Source organism: Callithrix jacchus, chromosome 2 (genome assembly GCF_049354715.1).
Source record: "Callithrix jacchus isolate 240 chromosome 2, calJac240_pri, whole genome shotgun sequence".
Lineage (NCBI taxonomy): Eukaryota > Metazoa > Chordata > Mammalia > Primates > Cebidae > Callithrix > Callithrix jacchus.
This window is the reverse complement of record NC_133503.1, coordinates 158,865,836-158,884,582: the sequence shown is the minus strand read 5'-3', so window position 1 is coordinate 158,884,582 and position 18,747 is coordinate 158,865,836. Positions and strand designations below refer to the sequence as shown.

Sequence of the window (18,747 nt, the reverse complement as noted above, 5' to 3'; positions counted from 1 at the left end):
ATCACTTTATAATTCTTTCATTTGATAGAATTTCGACTGTCAAAAATATTCAGACAAAAAAGGTTTTCTTTCTCCTTCGATTGTTCCCTGCTAAAATAGCATTTTACTAAGAGAAAGCAACAATAGAAACATGGAGAACAAATATGACTTTTAAAAGCACAGCCTAAATACTACTAAATGATATAGCTAGAGAGGCTCTCAGAAAGTATCTTTCTATACATAAGTTTCCCTTGCTCTTTATTACAGTATTCAATTTTGTTTCTGTATCAGAGATCCATTTCTTTTAGGGTTTGATGGTATTTTGCCCCTCATGAATACCTTAGGGAAATGCAAATATCTCTCAGAAGAAGTGAACCATTAAGCTTTATCAATAAAAACATGAGTTTCTGGATAAGAAAGTAGAAAACAGAAAGCAATTATGTTAGTCAGGATAGGATAAGCTATGCTGTGGTAATAAATAAATCTTGAAATCCTGGCCAGGTGCAGTGACTCATGCCTATAATCCAGTACTTTGGGAGGCTGGGATGGGTGGATCACCTGAGGTCAGGAATTCCAGACCAGCCTGGCCAATATGGTGAAACCCCATCTCTACTAAAAAAAACAAAAATTAGCTGGGTGTGGTTGCAGGCGCCTTTAATTCCAACTATTCTGGAGGCTGAGGCCAGAGAATCACTTGAACCAGGGAGTTGGAGGTTGCAATGAGCCAAGACTGTACCATTGCACTCTAGCTTTGGTGACAAGAGTAAAACTTGTCTCAAAAAAAAAAAAACTTGAAATCCCAATGATTTTCATAGCAACATCTATTTCTCACTTACAAACTTTTTGATGTAGGCTAGGTGACTCCACAGACACTTTTTATCCTGTGTTGACGTGGGGATCCAGATTGTTTTCACCTTATTGTTTTGCCTTCTTTAAAGGTGGCATTCTGGCTGGGTGCGGTCCTCACGCCTATAATCCCAGCACTTTTGGAGGCCGAGACGGGAAGATCACCTGAGGTCAGGAGTTTGAGACCTGGCGAACATGGCGAAACCCCATCTCTACTAAAAATACAAAAATTACCTGGGCATGGTGGTGGGCACCTGTAATCCCAGCTACTTGGGAGGCTGAGGCAGAAGAATCACTTGAACCTGGGAGGCAGAGGTTGCCGTGAGCCAAGATTGCGCCATTGCACTCCAGCCTGGGCAACAAGAGTGAAACTCCATCTCAAAAAAAAAAAAAAAAAAAAAAGGTGACATTCATGGTCTCATGGCCTCTGGCAAAAAACATGGTGAACATCACTTCTGCTCACATCCTGTTGATCAGGACTCAGTCTCCCTGCCCATTTTATGGAAAATGAGGAAATATTTTCCTACATGTGTAGGCATAGAAAATGATGTCATAAAATAAACACAACATGCCACAGCAGAGTTATCATGTTGTGAGAAAAACACGGAAACAGAGGCTTCCAGATTCAAATGTGAATTTAGTCAATTTCAAGAAACATCTAGGGTGGTTAAGCCTGTATGAAAATGTAAACTTTAGAAACCACATCTACCTCGTCACATATTTATATGTTATCTCAGTGTATTATGTAGACACCTGCAAGGGTCCAAAGCCCTTTTGATTGTGCCATCTTGTTAACTTTCAAACCTTATCCTTAGGAGAGATCTGATGTGCCCTTTTCTATGAAGGCATAGGACAGTCACCATAAAGACTGTGACCAAGCATACATCAGTATTTTTTCCCATTCCTAAGAAGTACATAGCTAGAATTATGTGGCATTCCCTCAAGTAACATAAACTTAAGAGAGTGCTATTTATTGTAAATCTGTAAAACCAAAACAAACAACAAACCATTTTATTTGTAGATTCTGTATGTTCTATAAATTCCATAATTTACAAGCTCCTTTGCAACATGAAGCACAGCTTCCTAAAGAAAGAGACATAAAGGGAAGACAAAGCAAACTGACTATGAATAAATCACAATCTTAATTAATATTCATTTTCTTTAATTATTCTTTACAGAAAGTTATTTTCCAAGTTTTCTCATCAGAAATTGCAATTATGATGAAATGTATCATTGAGAAATTGGATAATAAAATTTTGCCTTGTGTTTGAATATTACCTTTGCGAAAATTAAATTACATAGCCTTTAATATCCAGTGGATTAAAAAATAAAACCAAAAAGGAAACAAAAAATTTTTTGAGACAAATGAAAATGGAAACACAGCATATCAAAACTCAAGGGGTGCAGCGAAGCAGATCTAAGAAGGAAATCTACAGCAATAAATGACCATATTAAAAGAGTAAAAAGATCTTAAATAAACAACCTACCTTTACACCTTAAGGAACCAGAAAAAAAAAAAAACAACCAAGCCCAAATTCACAGGAAAGAAAACATAATAATAAATATCAGAGCACAGAAATAAATTAAATGGTGACTAGAAAAATAATAGATAAATAAAACTGAGTGTGTTTTCTTAAAATATGAACAAAATTAGCAGACTTTAGCTAAACTAAGAAACAAGAGAGAAGATTCAAAGAAATAAGATAAAAAATTAAAGAAGACAATTCAACGGATTCCACATAAATATAAAAGAGCATAAGAGGCTATAATCAACTATGAATAACTATATGCCTGTAAATTGGATAATTTAAAAGAAATGCATAAATTTCTAGAAACACAGGCTACCAAGACTGAATCATGAAGAAAAAGAAAATATTAACAGACCAATGATGAGTAAAGGAATTAAGTGATCAAAAACCTCCCAAAAAGAAAAGCCCCAGAATCCATGGCTTCACTGGTGAATTCCAGCAAACAGTTAAAGAAGTAACATCGATCCTTCTAAAACTCATCCAAAAAATTTAAAAAAAGGGTACACTTACAAACTCATTATATTAGACCTTTATTACCCTGATATCAAAACCAGACAAAAATACTGGAAGAAAAGAAAATTACAGGTCAATATTTCTGATGGGCATCATCAATGCAAAAATCCTCAACAAAATATTAGCAAACTGAATTCAACAGCACGTAAAAGGATTGCACATCATGATCAAGTGGGATTTTTCTCTGGGATGTAAAGATATTTTAATATATGCAAATCAAAAAGTATGATTACATCATATTGATGGAATAAAGAAAAAACCTATAATTGTCTTAATAGACGCAGAAAAAACATTTGACAAAACTCAACATCCTTTCATCACAAAAATTGTTAGCAAATTAGTTGTAGAAGGAATGTATCTCAGCATAACAAAGGCCATTTATGACAAGCCCACAGTGAACATTATACTCAATGGTGAAAAGCTGAAAGCTTTTCCTCTAAGATAAGGAACAAGATGGGGATGCCCAATCTTACCACTTCTATTTAATAAAGTACTGAAAGTTCTAGCCAGAGCAAATAGGCAAGAAAAAGAAGCAAAATGCTCCAAATTGAAAAGAAGTAAAGTTGTCTCTGTTTGCAGATGATATAATTTTATATGTAGAAAACCTTAATGCTCTACCAATAAAGTGGTTAGAACTAATTAACAAATTCAGTGAAGTTGTACAATACAAAATTAATAGTGTATTTGATTTTAATGTTTCTGTGTATTACCAATGAACTACCCAAAAGAGACATTTTAAAAATGCTATTTACAATAGCTTCACAAAAATGCAGATAAATTTAACTAAGGTGGAGAAATAGCTGTATAATGAAAACTTTAAACCTTGATTAAATATTTGATGAAGATACAAATAAAGGAAAGATATCCTATATCCATGGATTGGAAGAATTAATATTGTTAAAATGTCTGCACTGCCAGGCACAGGAAGACAAATTATTTGTGGGATCTAAAAATCAAAACAATTGAACATACAGAGATAGAGAATAGAAGGATGGTTCACAGAGGTTGGAAAGGGTAGTGGATGCAGGGAAGTGGATATTGTTAATGAGTATAAAATACTAGCTATAAAGAATTAAGAAGACCTAGCATTTCATAGCACAATAGGGTGACTATAGTCAATAATAATTGTTATACATTTAAAAATAACTAAAGGTTATTTAGTTATTTACAAAGTGACCTGTTTGTAACACAAAGGATAGATGCTTAAGGAAGTGAATATTCTGTTTTCCATAGAGTGATTAGTACACATTGCATGCCTGTATCAAAATATTTCGTGCACCCCCGAAATATATACACTTACTATGAACTCACAAAAATTAAAAATTAAAAAAATAAAGAAAAATGTCTGTACCATCCAAAGTAATCTACAGACGCAATGTAATTCCTATCAAAATTCTAGTGATTTTTCCACAAAAATAGAAAAGGAATACAAAATTCATATAGAACCACAAAAGATCCCAAATAGCCAAAGCAGTCTTCAGATGAAAGAATAAAGCTGCAGACCACACACTGCCTGATTTCAAAACATACTACAAGGCAATAGTATCAAAACAACATAGTACTGGCATAAAAACAGACTCATAGACCAATGCAACAGAATAGAGAGCCCAGAAGTAAATTCATGCATTTACAGTCAAATGATCTTAGCGAAGGTGCCAAGAATACACAATGGAGGAAAGGGCAATGTCTTCAGTAATAATGATGGGAATAATGGAAATCCGCATGCAGAAGAACGAAATCCATCCATATTTCACAATACATACAAAAACTAACTCAAAATGATGAAAGACATAAATATCAAACTAGAAATTGTCAAACTACCGAAAAAGAAAAAACACAGGAGAATAGCTCCATGACATTTTTCTGGGCACAGATTTTTTTAAATGTGACCCCAAAAGCACAGGATATAAAGGCAAAAATAGACAAATGGGATTACAACAAATTAAAAAGCTTCTGCATAGCAAAGGAAACAATAAACTGATTTAAGGGATCACCTATGGGATGTATGAAAACATTTGCAAACCATACATCTGATAAGGGGATAATATGAAAAATACATAAGAAATTCAAATGACTCAATAGAAAGAAAACAAGTAACCTGATTTAAAAACTGGTAAAGGATCTCAATGGATATTTTTCAAAAGAAGACAAATGGCCAGAAGGTATATGAGAAAATGCTGAACATCACCAATCATCAGGGAAATGCAAATTAAAACCACAATGAGATATTACTTCACACCTGTTAGAATGACTATTAGGAAAAAGATAGAAGATAAAAGAGAAGGGAATCCTTGTACCCTGTTGGTGGAAATGTAAATTAGTACAGCCATTGTGGAAAATACTAGGGAGGTTCTTCAAAAATTTGAAAACAGAGCTATTATGTGATCCACGATCTCATTTTTGGATATGTATTCAGAAGAAATGAAATCAGTATGTTGAAGATATATTTGCACTCCCATGTTGGCTGAAGCATAATTCAAATATCCAAGATATACAAACTACCTAAGTGTTCATCAATGGATGAATGGTCTATATGTACAATGAAATACTATTCAGCCTTTAAAAAAAAAGAAATCTTATTTTTAGGACAGCATACATGAACCTGCAGGACATTATATGATGTGGAAAAAAAGACAAAGAACGACAAATACTGCATGATGTCATACATCTAAAAAAGCACAGAAGCATAGGGTGGTTGCCAGGAGCCAAGGTGGGGTTGGGGCAATGAGGAGATGTTGGTCAAAGGGTACAAAGTTTCAGTTAGACAGGGTAAGAAGAGTGATCTATTAGACAGCATGGTGACTATATTTAATAACAGTATATTGTATACTTTAAAGTCACTAAGAGATTAGATCTTACACGTTCTTACAAAAACAAAAGTATGTGAAGTGACATAAATTAGCTTGATTTAACTATTTAGCAGCACATATTATATCAAAACATGTTATATACCATATATGTATAACTTTTGTCATCTATATCTTAATAAAAAGATAAGAGTCAAGAAATAAGTCTTTAAGAAAAAAAAATTATCATTACAGGGTAAGATTTCAGTTTATCACCAGAAAGAAAGATTTAGGCAAAACTTTAGCTTAGCTCGGGAATATCTTTTTATCAAGATAAGGAGATGAAAAATAAATTCTTCGTGGAAACCAATTTCAAAAGGTTATACCACTCTTTTACAGGAAATACTGTTTCATACCATTATATGTAATAAGAATTGATTATCACCAGATCAATTTGGCAACACATTTGCAATAATTACTTCTGACACTGTCACAAGCATTAAAATGATTAACAAATATTTCATAAATGTAGTGATAATTATAAGTGATTTTTCACTATGTTTCTTTGTTATTTGGTAAGTGTAGCAAAATGCCAGATGATTCTCATTACCATAGAAGTCAATTGGCAGGTGACAAATAATTTTTACAAAGTTATTGAATCAATGTCAGAATCAGAGTAAAAAAATTGTGATGAACTTGCTATGAATAGAATAACTGATTGTTTCTGAAGTCATTGCTTTCTGAGTATGAGGTTTAAATAAGTAATAGAATTGTAAGTGTTAGAGAAATGGCCTCGAAATTAAAAGGCAAGATTGGTATGCATTCTGAATAGAAACAAGAGGAGAAACCACCCCCACTACAGAAACATCCAGCTTTTGATTACTTATAATCATAACCATTTGATTGCTATTTGATAGAAATAGTCTTTTACAGCAAGTCAATTTGATGAAAAATTCCCGTCACATTGAGTATTTCTTTCAGGACACATGGCTTTGATGACTTTGATCCTCCTTCTCTTTTTTTTTTTTTTTTTGTCTTGGTGGCCATGATGCAATAATCTGTAAGAATAGGGAGATGATGAGCCTGAATAGAGCAGCTGTATGATTGACCATCACAGTGGTCAGAATCCAGAGGACCCAATCAGCTCACTGGGGTGAGGATTAGCACACGGGAGCTGCTGATTGACGGGCGCCGCCTCTTCTCGTCTGTCACACAACATGACTGGTCCTGCAACTATGACATCTGAAATATGAAATTGTAGAATGAACATGACTTGAAGTGAGGGTGCTTTCCTGAGGGAAAGAGAAAATTAAGGAGAAAGAAAAAAAAGGCTTGATTATAAGTACTATTATTAGGACCATGATAACTACAGCTGAAGCTGAAGCATAAAAGGTATTTGGGTTTTTTTTTTTTTTTAAACGTGAACACGGGAGATGCAGCTTTGACTTGCCTCCGCAATAGCCTTTGTTTAGTGTAAGTCTAGCCTCCTTAATACTTAGCAATTTAAATGTGTTGAATAAGATTCTTCAAAGAAAAGGATACTTAGTACTCAAGAATATTAATACACGTTTCCTAAAGATTATGAGGGAAAAAGATAATGTAGCAATTATGTGTTCTGAACTAGTACAAGTCTAAAGTTAAGCTAAATGCAGTTTATCTTTTTGTTAAGAATTCAATGCTTGGCACAAGTTAGGAAAAAATGTGTTTTTCAGGTCAGTACCTCTTCAGAAATTGTTTTCCCAGCCCTATCCACAAACACAACTTTCTCTATTCCCAAATACCACACATCTCATAAATGGAGAATTTTCTTATTCTCATTAAATCAAACTGGTAAACATACAAAGTTAGTATTTCTACTGTTTTTGTCTAATAATTCCATTCTGGTGTGAGTTTTAATTTGTGGGAAGTAGAGAGAAAGGAGCTTAGATTTTGGAGTCAGTTAAAGGAGAGAAGGAAGTCAGCAAAAAAAATTTTGCTTTCTTTAATTTTTTTCTAAGTATATAATTTTTGGTATTGTTTTAAGAAGGCAAAGGACTGATACCATAAAAATCCATGTGAATACTTTAATCCTAAACATATAATTTCTAGACCTACCAAATGCTAATCAATGTTGGGAATAAATTCATGTAATATGGGAGTAAACTCCTACAGATGAGAATATTTTTTAGTGCAAAGAAGGGATTTTTGAGGTATAACTTGAATATGTCTTCAGCACCATTTTTTTTTTAAACTTGGGAAATGAAATTCTCTGGAATTCGTTACAGAGGAGCAGTTTATATGCAAACTAAGTTAAGACTATTTCTCAATAATTTTCTAAATGTTATTAATAAATGGAACACACAAATGAAAAAAATGGTTCTTATTGTCTCAGATCAACTCCTCAAATATACCAAATTTTCCACTGGCAAGAACCCATTCTGGCTGGGCAAAGATATCACACCTGTAATCTCAGCAATTTGGGAGGCCGAGGTAGGAAGATCACTTGAGCCCAGAAGTTTGAGACCATCCTGGGCAAAATAGAGAGACCCCATCTCTCAAAAAAAAAAAAAAAAAAAAAAAAAAAGACCACAACAGAACAGTCATGACAGCAGTGGGAGGAGCACGTGCAAAATAAGGGAGGCAATGAGTGACAAGCCTTTGTACAAACCTAGAGGCTATGTTAAGAATGATTTTGCTTTTGTTTTAGATTTAGTTTTAGTTGTTTTTCCTTTAATTTCAAGAACACTAGGATACTGTTTAACATTTTTTTGTTTGTATTTTAAAAATAATAAAGGTCAGATTTGGGTTTTGAAAAGATAACTCTGCTGATGCTGAGATAGATAATTAATTAAAAGGAAGCAAACGTATCTAAGGGAAGAGTATTTGGGATATCATAATAGTCAAGGAGGAGGATGTTGCCTGCTTGGACTAGGCTGGTGGCAGGAGAGATGGAGAGAAGGGAATAGAATTGAAAAATACCTAAGACATAAATCAGTAGGCTTTGGAGCTGGAGTTGATGTAAGATTGCAGGAACACTTCAAGGGCAAATTAGAGGTGCTCGTGATTTTGAAGAGGGACTGTCAGATGAAGTTTGAAGAGAGGGACTGTCAGATGAAGTTTGAAGAGGGACTGTCAGATGAAGTTTGAAGAGGGACTGTCAGATGAAGTTTGAAGGTGGGGATGGGGAAAGAAGATCTTGAGTGTAGATCTAGACAACTTGATGTTGAGGTGCCAGAAAGGTTCAAAGAAGAGATACAGAGCACGGATTTGTTTATACTCATCTGGAACTTAGAGAAGTAATCCAAACCAAAGATAATGCTTGTGATTCAAGTCTTATAATCATAGCAGTGAGAATGAATGATACAATCCACAGAGTCAACAGAGGAGAGGGCCACATATTGAGAAACTTCATTACTTTATGCCTGGATAAAAAGGGAATGAACTTGGAAAAATGTCTGAGGAGAAACACCCAGACACATAGGAAGAAAACTATTGCTTACCAGAAACCAAAAGAAAAGAGTATCTTAAAAAGTGGCAAGAAGTCAAAATGTCAAACACATCTGAGAAATCAAGGATCGATAGTGTGCATTGGATTTACTGACATATATCGTCCACTCATGGCCTTGGGGAGAGGGAGAAGAGATTCATTTATGACGTGGATTGTTGGATGAGGTAAATCCTAAGGTCCCTTTCAACCTTAAGGTTTGTCAGATTTTTGTCATGGAAAGATACATTTCCAAACTGTTTTATGGTAAGAATTTTTTTTTTTTTTAGACAGAGTTTCGCTCTTGTTTCCCAGGCTGGAGTGCAATGACTCGATCTCGGCTCACCGCAACCTCCGCCTCCTGGGTTCAAGCATTTCTCCTGCTTCAGCCTCCCGAGTAGCTGGCAATACAGGTGTGCGCCACTATGCCCAGCTAATTTTTGTATTTTTAGTAGAGACAGAGTTTCACCATGTTGACCAGGATGGTCTCCATCTCTTGACCTTGTGATTCACCCACCTTGGCCTCCCAAAGTGCTGGGATTATAGACGTGAGCCACCGCGCCCAGCCTATGGTAAGATTTTTAAGTCATCTGCCCCTTCAAAAAATATTTTCTAAATTTGGAACAATATTTATTATTAAAAAGTGCAAATTTGTGTAAGAATGTTCATAACTTTTCAAAGACAATGGTAAACACGGAAAAATTAATGCCTTTTGTTCTCATGTTAATAAGATCTCCAGCTGGGCTATTTCTTCCTGTAAACAAGAATTCACACAATGTTCCAAGTGTAATCCAATTCCAATCTGGAATTGGTCACAGAGGAGCAGCTTGTATGTAGACTAAGTAAAGATGAAGGTTTGACCTAGACTAAGTAAAGATGAAGGTTTGACCAGTTCTTGCTCATAAGAAATGCCGGAAGATCTAGGGGTCAGGGTTATGGAATTTCACTGTTGAGGAAAGCTGAATGAAAATGATTTTAAACATCTTTATTCTTTACTTGATCTGGGAAATCAATGGAACATATCAAATTCTGGTCACTGTACTAAATTACAGTTTAAGGAATGAAAGATAGTTTCCCAGTGATACATTTATCTAAGGCTTGGAAAACCTCAGTAACCTTTTGGTCATTATCAGAGATTGCTTTCCATGGCCAAATGGCAGCTAGGGTCTATTCTTGGCTTGGTAACTGATTGGAGGCCTGATTTGCAATATGGCTTCCACCATGCTCTGTGCTCTAATTCCTCTGCCTATAAAATATGTTACTTATAATAATCTCAATTGCAGAGTCCTGTGGATGCAGTTTTATCAGTGATGGCCAAACATAAATAGTTATAACAATTCACAGTCTGTCGTAAAACATAACTATCTATAATTCTCTTTTCTAGGTTGACACTCGACACTCTTAGAGTGTCAGGTGGCTGTATTATGATTGTTTTCTCTATGGCTTGTTCAAACAACCTCCAGAATTTCTGGATCTTCAGTTCAACGAGGTGGCCTTACAAGTAAAATGGTTATTCTGGCTTTCTACTGAGGGTGAATAGCACAACCTGTACCTGCTCTGTGAATAGCAAGTCAATAATGGAGTTGGTTTTCACTCTTCCCTTTGTGCCATTGCTAGCTGTCTTCAAGGGAGCTTTGGCTCAGAGGACTTGCGGGTTTGCTTCTCTTTCCCTTGTCTACCCCCTGTGATTTCCCTCATCAGTGCTATCTTCAATCTGTACTCTCAGCAGTTTTTTCTCCTACAACTTCCAGAGGAACCTCTGGGCAACTGTCCGTGGCAGTGGCAGCCCTGCTTTTAGTAGCTTCTCAAATTAGCAGTTTACTCTCAGAGTCAGCTTCCCTCAATTGTGAGATCCCATGACCCTGATCCCGGGGTCTTCCTGCATTTCTTATGAGTGAGAACTGGTCAAACCTATTGTGTTTGCTGCTCTCAGTCTTCCCTAGTAGTTACTTTCACTGCCAGCCTCTGCTGGGTCTCTGGCATCCCTTGCTCCCTGCATGGCAGGTCTTGGCTAAATCCCTGACCAGCTAGGTAATTCAGAATCACTCTGAGTTATATCTGGAAGTTTTAACAAAAAGGTCCTTCTAGAGCTCTTGAAATGGCTTTCATGAGCATATTCTCTTAAAAATAGCCCTTCCAAGTTACTCATTGAAAATCATCCTAAAAGTAGGGAGAAAAAGCACCTTCAATGCTTCCTCTAGTCACTCTGTTGATTTTCCTATTACACTTGCCTGTGTTTTAACATTAGTTTACTCAGGGAAAGTTTTCTAAATCATCAATATTCTCTGAAAGGCAGAGTCTGGACCAGTTCTAGGCAGTGTCCCAGTTCAATATAGAGAGGTTTTAAAAACTGTCCCAGCAAGAGCATCTACTTCACAGGCCATTTGCTAATAACACATGAAGTGGCTTAGGAATAGTTCTGGATATTCTGCAGTGCAATGCAAGGAAGACAGCCTAGCATTGTAGCTGAATATGATATATGACATTAGAATAACCTGTACTAAGTTTCTACCTCTTTTACTTACTGAGCATGTAACTTTGGGGAAGTGACTTTACCTTACCAGGTTCTAATAACCTCATCTGTAAAATGAGGTAATACCTACCTTACATGGATGTTACCAATAGCCTATTGTAAGGAGTCCATACATTTTAATATTGCAAGTTTTCCCACACTACTTGCAGCTGGGCAGGAAAAATAGACTTTTTTCTAAAAACGATTCTGATCTTCCTCATGAGCCAAAAAATGAATCTAATAAATCAACCTGGTAACTTTAGTCCAATGCAATTCAAATGGTCCCCGTAGGTAATGCCTGCTTTCCTTTGATAAAAGTAATCAGTCTCTCAGAGGTCCACTCTTCCCTGCAACTCTCTGAGATGGCATCAGATATATGAAGGTGGTAAAACTAATTATGTCCTCATCACAGTAGAGAAGAAAGGGTCCTGAGAGCCATATGACACTCTTGTGCTTTTCTCTGATGTCCATGGTGATGACTCTGGATCCTGCTTGTCCTGCTGACATCCTAGCTCAGGTCTAGGCATTTTCCCGTCTTTCTCTAGGTTTCATTATTTCCCTGTAGAGCACCCCACATGAGTCAGCTTTTCCTTGGATCTTGCTTGCACTCTGGACCCCTCCAATGACATCTGGGCTTACACCTAGAAAAGGACCTGAATGTCTTCTTCCTTGTCTCTCAAGGTCAAAAAAGACAGATTTCTGTACCTCCTCTAGATCCTGCCTTCCTTGTTCACAGATTCAGCCTTGTGACTAAAATCTAATGCCAGGTTTGATGTAGATATCAAAGTGAAATTTGCTTATTGGTAAAAGAGCCCAAATTGGGAGGTGTCTTAGTCCTTTCACATTGCTATTTTAAAAATCTCTGACCAGAAGTAATGGGTCATCCCAGCATTTTGGGAGGCCAAGGCAAGTAGATCGCTTGAACCTAGGAACTCAAGACCAGCCTTGGTAACATGGCAAAACCCTATCTTTACATAAAAAAGATACAAAAATTATCTAGGTATGGTTGTGTACACCTGTAGTATCAGCTACTCAGGAGGCTGAGGTAAGAGGATCTTTGAAGCCAAGGAGGTCAAGGCTGCAGTGAGCTGTAATTGCACCATTGCACTCCAGCCTAGGTGACAATGCAAGACTCTGTTTTTTGTTTTTTCAAATACAACACCAATAAAAAGACCTCGAGACTGAGTAATGTATAAAGAAAAGAAGTTTATTTGGATTATGGTTTTGTAGGCTGTACAAGAAGCACAGCACCAATATCTGCTTCTAGGGAGGGCTTCAGGGAACTTCTAATCATGGTAAAAAGTGGAGGGGAGCAGGCATCACATGACAAGAGAAGAGGACAAAAGGAGGAGGTGAGGTACCAGACTCTTTTTAACAACCACATCTCATGGGAACTAAGAGTGAAAACTCACTCAGTCCCTCCAGAAGAGCATCAAGCAATTCATGAGGGATCTGGCTCCACAATGCAAACCACTCCTGTGAGGACTCCTTCCAACACTGAGGATCTAATTTCAACATGCAATTTGGAGGGGACAAATATCCAAACCGTATCAGGAGGTATTTCAAAATATTAAATCTTTATTATTAGTTTCCAGTTAAACTTCCAATTTTCCATATCAAATTTCCAAAAAGGTGGATTTTAGGTCTCTAAAGCAGAGCTATTTCTCTGTTCATCTCTGGTTCCTTCTAACTTGACCAGATAATTCTGGGTATCAATGGGAAAGTCCATTCCCTACCATAAAAGTCATTACATCCTACAGTCTTAATTCTTTCCCATCACTGAGCCCATTCCTCTTACAGCCAAAAAATGGTAACATCCGGAAGAAAACTCTTGAGGATTGGGTACTAACAATAGGGGAGGGGAGCAGATCTCACCTAAAGGCAACAGGAACTGGAATCTGGCTGCTAGCTTTTTCCAGGCCTTCCTTTCTCCCTTTGTTTCTAAACTGAGAGAAATGGCTGAACTGATCTGAGTACCTCAGTTTCACGTGATTCCTGCCTTGATGTCTACATTATTAATTATGGATTTTCTTTCTGAGTTGGCTAATACATTTTTAAAAATGATTACTGGTCTCAATTTTATGTCTCAAGTTTTCATAGAGTTAGGCTTCCCTCTGTTGAGTCAAAGGAGGGAGATTAAAGATGACTTTTCATTACTCCACCCTTTCTGCCTTCAACTGACTGTCCCTTATCTGCCTGAGCATTACATTTCTTTAGCAGAGCTACTGCCTTGATCTCAAGGTGACTAAGATTTGAAATCAGTTCGAAGTGTAGATTTTTTTCTGCACACAGATATTTTCAAAAGAATAAACTCAACAGGTTTCTGCACTACAAAATTTCCATTTTCTGTTTTTTTTTTCTTTCCTACTCACCTTTGTTGGCTTTTTACTTTTTTCTTGTGTTCAAGTGTATACACTTGAGATCAGAAGTCACACACTGTTGTTTAGTACATGAATCAATGGGTACTTCACTTGGTTTCCTAATGAGAATTCACTCAGGTCTGGGATAGAATTTTGAAAGCCACCTGCTGTTTAGTTCATTTGTAAAAGTCTAAGTAGTTCCCTGCCAGGAAAGTTTAACAGCACTCCCCAAAATGCTGGGAACATTTTTATTAATAGTTTTAGATGGGGAAGTCAACTTGTAGCATTCCTGGTATACGCTTAATAAGGCCACCAGAAATGAGGCAATGGCTTTTTCTTCTTATATCTTGATGTTTTGGCAAGAATGTCATGGGTGTCACTTTGATTGAGTCAAAGAGGTGAGGTATAGAAAAACCTCACTGATTGTAGAGTTAACCTCGAACCAAGTAATGACCCTCAGACCAAGTTCGTGAAAAGGTCATCTGATAGTCATAACCCCACTTATTCTACATGTGGAGTACAGTCAAGTATGGCTCTCACAGCCAAATGTAGCTTGTGAATGAGAACAAATTGTAAAAGACATAAACTCAGGACAGAGACCTAATTTCCTCCCCAGTATCTATTTCAATCTCCGGGAAAAGGGGAGATAAAACATGTAGACTAAAGTGCAAGTACTTTATAGGAATATAAAAATTCATTTCTGAGAGTGGGCATGTTGCCAGATAATGCCCTGAAATATTTATCTATGCATTTCCATTTTCCACTACCTAGTCAGAGTCATACAGTGCCTGAAGGCAAAGCATAAATAAAAATAAATAATGAGCTAAATTTAAAATAAGACAATAAAAAGCAAGAAATAGTCTGTCCTTGTCCATTTTGTGTGGTTGCAATAGAATACCCCAGACCAGGGTAATTTAGAAAGAGAAAGAGTTTGTTTGACTCATGGTGTAGAGACTGGATATCCATGTTCAAGGGAAGGCATCTGGTGAGGGCCTTCTCTCTGCATCATCCCACAGCAGAAGGTGAGAGAGCAGGAGAAAGAAGACCACACTTCATCCTTTTATCAGGAACCCATTTCCACAATAACAGCATTAATCTTCATGAGGCCAAAGACCCCATGACACAATAACCTCTTATTACGCCCACCTCCCAACACTGTTGTATTGGTATTAAGTTTCTCATATGGTTTCAATATTTGTTCCCTCCAAATTTCATGTTGAAATGTGATCCCCATGTTGGAGGTGGGGCCTAATGGGAGGTATTGGATCGTGGGGATGCATCCCTCATGAAAGGCTTAGCACCATCCCCTTGGTGAAGAGTGAGTTCTTGCTCAGTTAGTTCATGGGTTTAGAAGTCTGGGACCTCTTTGTTCTCTCTCTCTTGCCACATGGCATGCTGGTTCCCCTTCACCTTCCACCATAGTTGTAAGCTTCCAGAGGCCCTCACCAGAAGCAGATGGCAGCACCATGCTTCCTGTATAGCCCCCAGAACCATGAGCCAAAAAGGAACTTCTTTTCTCTATGGATTACCCAACCTTGGGTATTCCTTTGTAGTGATGCAAGAATAGACTAATCCAGAAAATTGATACTGAAGAGTGGAGTATTGCTATAAAGATTTCCAAAGATGTGGAAGTGGCTTTAAAACTGAGTAAGGGGCAGAGGTTAGAGAAGTTTGGAGGGCTCAGAAGAAGATAGAAACTTCAGGGAAAGTCTTAAACTTCTTAGAGAGAGGTCAAATGGTTGTGGCCAACGTTCTGATAGAAATATGGACATTGTGTTTTCTTTTTCCAACATGGTGGATAGAAAGCAGGGCTAGTGTGCCTCTCCCACTTCGAAGGAGAGAAGTGTGTGGAGATTCACACTGTGAACTTCTGTTCCAAGCACTATAGCAGGGATTTACCAGGAAAACTGAAAGAATTCATATGCCTTTTAAAAGAAGTAGCTCCCAACTAAATTTTGTGATAATTATGAGTGGACATGAATTCCCTTAAACAGAACCCAGGGGGCGAATGAAAACCACTGCAGATACAGATGCAGGAGCTGGATGCTGGCATTGTGGACAGACAAAGAGGGGCAGGGCCTGAAGGGCATGCTTGCTTTCTCAGCAGAGAAGCTTATGGCCTGGGCGGGTCTGGGTTCTGTGTGCAGGCTGCCTGGATCTAAACTCAGCACGGTTAGTAGGGAACTGCAGGTGTGAGACTGACCTTGCCAATGGCATGGGAGCTGAGTGAGGCCTATAGCTACCAGTTATTCGCTAATCCCTTTGTGAACTTTACTGCACAGCAGAGGGAGCCATACTCCCCTCTGTAATATAGCCCCATTGGCCTGAGAACCACACCCCCACCACCCACAGTGGCTATGGTAAGCCTTGCCCAGGGAAAGTCTTAGCTCAGCACTGCCTAACCCAGCCCCCACCCAGTGGTCTTTCTCTACCCACCCTGGTTGCTAAACACAAAAGACATAAACTCTTGTGAGCTTTATGGCCCTGCCTGTCACCTGAGAAACTAGAAACTTCCCTTAGCCAATTTAGGGCAAGTTTAAATCCGACTGCTCTATTGACAGCACCATCTCCTCGCTGGAGGACAACCAACCCAGGCCGTTACAGTAATTCTTGGCTCCCAAAAAAAAGAAAACAGCAGGTAACACCGCTGCCTGCAACACTCTGGCTAACCAGAGGTCCTGAGTCTGTTCACGTGACAATTTCACTGCTAGCCTAACCATCATTTGAGAAAGCCAGCACACTAAATTTATCTACAACCAAGGAATCTCACAGAATCTACATAATTCCCCTACCACCTCTGATATCCACAGCTAGGAGACCTGAAGACTTATCGTGTCATTGGATTCTTTGCAGATATTCCCTGTACCAGCCTGGAGCCTGACAGCTGCACTGGGTGGTTAGAACCAGAAGAGCAATAACAATCACTGCAGTCTACCTCTCAGGAAGCCCCATCCCTAGCAGAAGGAGGAGAGCACCACATCAAGAAATTGTGACCAAATTTTGGGGTACAGAGGGAGGCTCAGCTCCCCTGAGAGGATGTTCTTTCAGGCTCTTAGTCTCTCACTCACCCAAGAATGGGAGAGAGGACCATGCCAGGTACGATGCACTCACAAGTAAATATTGGACCCCAAAGAGTTTTGCAGAAAGTGATTTATTTAGGCAGAGAAAGAGAAAAAGGAGAAAGAAAAAGATAAGAGAGAGAAGCTTCCATAATGATGTGGAAGGGGATCCAGATATGGAGTCTGAATCTCAATGAGAGAGAATGGGACTTTTAACCTGGGAGGAATTCCTGCCCCCTTCAGGTTTTCTGGGCCTATGAAAGGAGTTCCTTTAAACTTCCGCTGGAGTGATTGATCTTTGATTTTTCCTGCGTGAGTGAAAGTTTAAACAAAGACCTCTAATCCCTGGATGGAGAGGTGGGGGGTATGGCACTGGGAAGTTCTTGCCTTTGAAACTATATCCCCTTGAGGACCCAGGAAGACAATACATTCCCTCAGGATCACCCCACGGGACAAAAGAATGGGAAGAGCCGACCTTGTGTTCCAGATCCTTATACTGGTGGGAAGTTTCTTGCAGAAGAGGCACAACTACAGTGTTGGGCATGGTAGGGAAAGTTTGCACCTACACTCCCACAGGCAGGCAGCCTCTGTGATCATGAAGGGGCTTGGTTCACCCTGGCACTCCACTTTAGACACATTTGGGGCTTTCTCCACAGGAAGACAGCATAGAGGCACCTATAGGCAGCATTCCTGGAACAATCCAGGGTAAGTGCAGCCCCACAAGAGGAGCACACCCCAGATTCAGGCCTGCATGAGAAGCACAGTCACAATTCTTCCCTATTTGGAACATCAACATTCCAACAGATGAAAAGAGGTGCCTTCTGACCTGAATAGCTGAAGCACTGGGAGAGGAATAAAACTGCAAGGTGAATAGCTTTCCTCTTTGCCTGGCGCAGGAGGAACTCTTCACCCTATCAAACCTCAGTACATCTAATTGAGAGCTCCCCAAGCCACCCTCATTAAGGCTGTGTCCTCAGCCCACCACTGGGTATTACATCTACTCACCTGCCTTAGCTGCAACAGGTGCTTACCCAGGGATCTGTGGAAGGTTGAATTTAAGAGTGATGACTTATGGTATCTGGCAGAAGAAATTTCTAAGCAGCAAGGCATTCAAGATGTGGCTTGGCTGCTTCTAACAACCTATAATCAGATAAAAGGAGCAAATAGATGACTTGAAATTTAAACCGAGATTTAAAAGGGAAGCAGAGTGTAAAAGTTTGGAAAATTTGCAGCCTGGCCCTGTGAGAGAGAAATAATCTAAACAGACTAGAAAGCAACTACTTGCTGGAAAGATTAGCATGACTAAAAGGGAGCCAACTGCTAATCTCCAAGACAATGGGAAAAAGGCCTCAAAGGGATTTCAGAGATCTTTGAGGCAGCCCCTCCTATCACAGGCCAAGAGGCCTAGGAGGTAAGAATGGTTTGAGGGGTTAGGGCCAGGACTGTGCTGCCCTACTCATCCTGGGAACACTGCTCTCTGCATCCTGTCAGCTCCAGCAGCTCTAGCTTCAGCCTCAGCTCAAAGGGCCCCAGATACAGCTCAGTTGCCACTCTAGGGGTGAAAGATGCAAGCAGTAAGCCTTGGTGACTTCTACATGGTATGAAGTCTGCAGGCGCACCAATGCAGGACTGAAGGAGGTATGGAGCCTTTCACCTAGATTTCAGAGGAGGTATGCGAAAGCTTGGATGCCCAGGCAGAA

General features: G+C 38.7%; 1 long non-coding RNA gene across 1 annotated transcript in view; it reads right to left on the bottom strand.

Annotated features, from left to right (window-relative positions):
• Window positions 1–1,973: 1,973 nt before the first annotated feature.
• LOC118151556 (uncharacterized) overlaps window positions 1,974–18,747 on the bottom strand; it is a 38,802-nt gene continuing 22,028 nt past the window's right edge. Inside the window, exon 2 of the long non-coding RNA XR_004739934.3 lies at window positions 1,974–6,895. This is a non-coding gene — a long non-coding RNA (uncharacterized LOC118151556). The remainder of the gene's footprint in view (window positions 6,896–18,747) is intronic.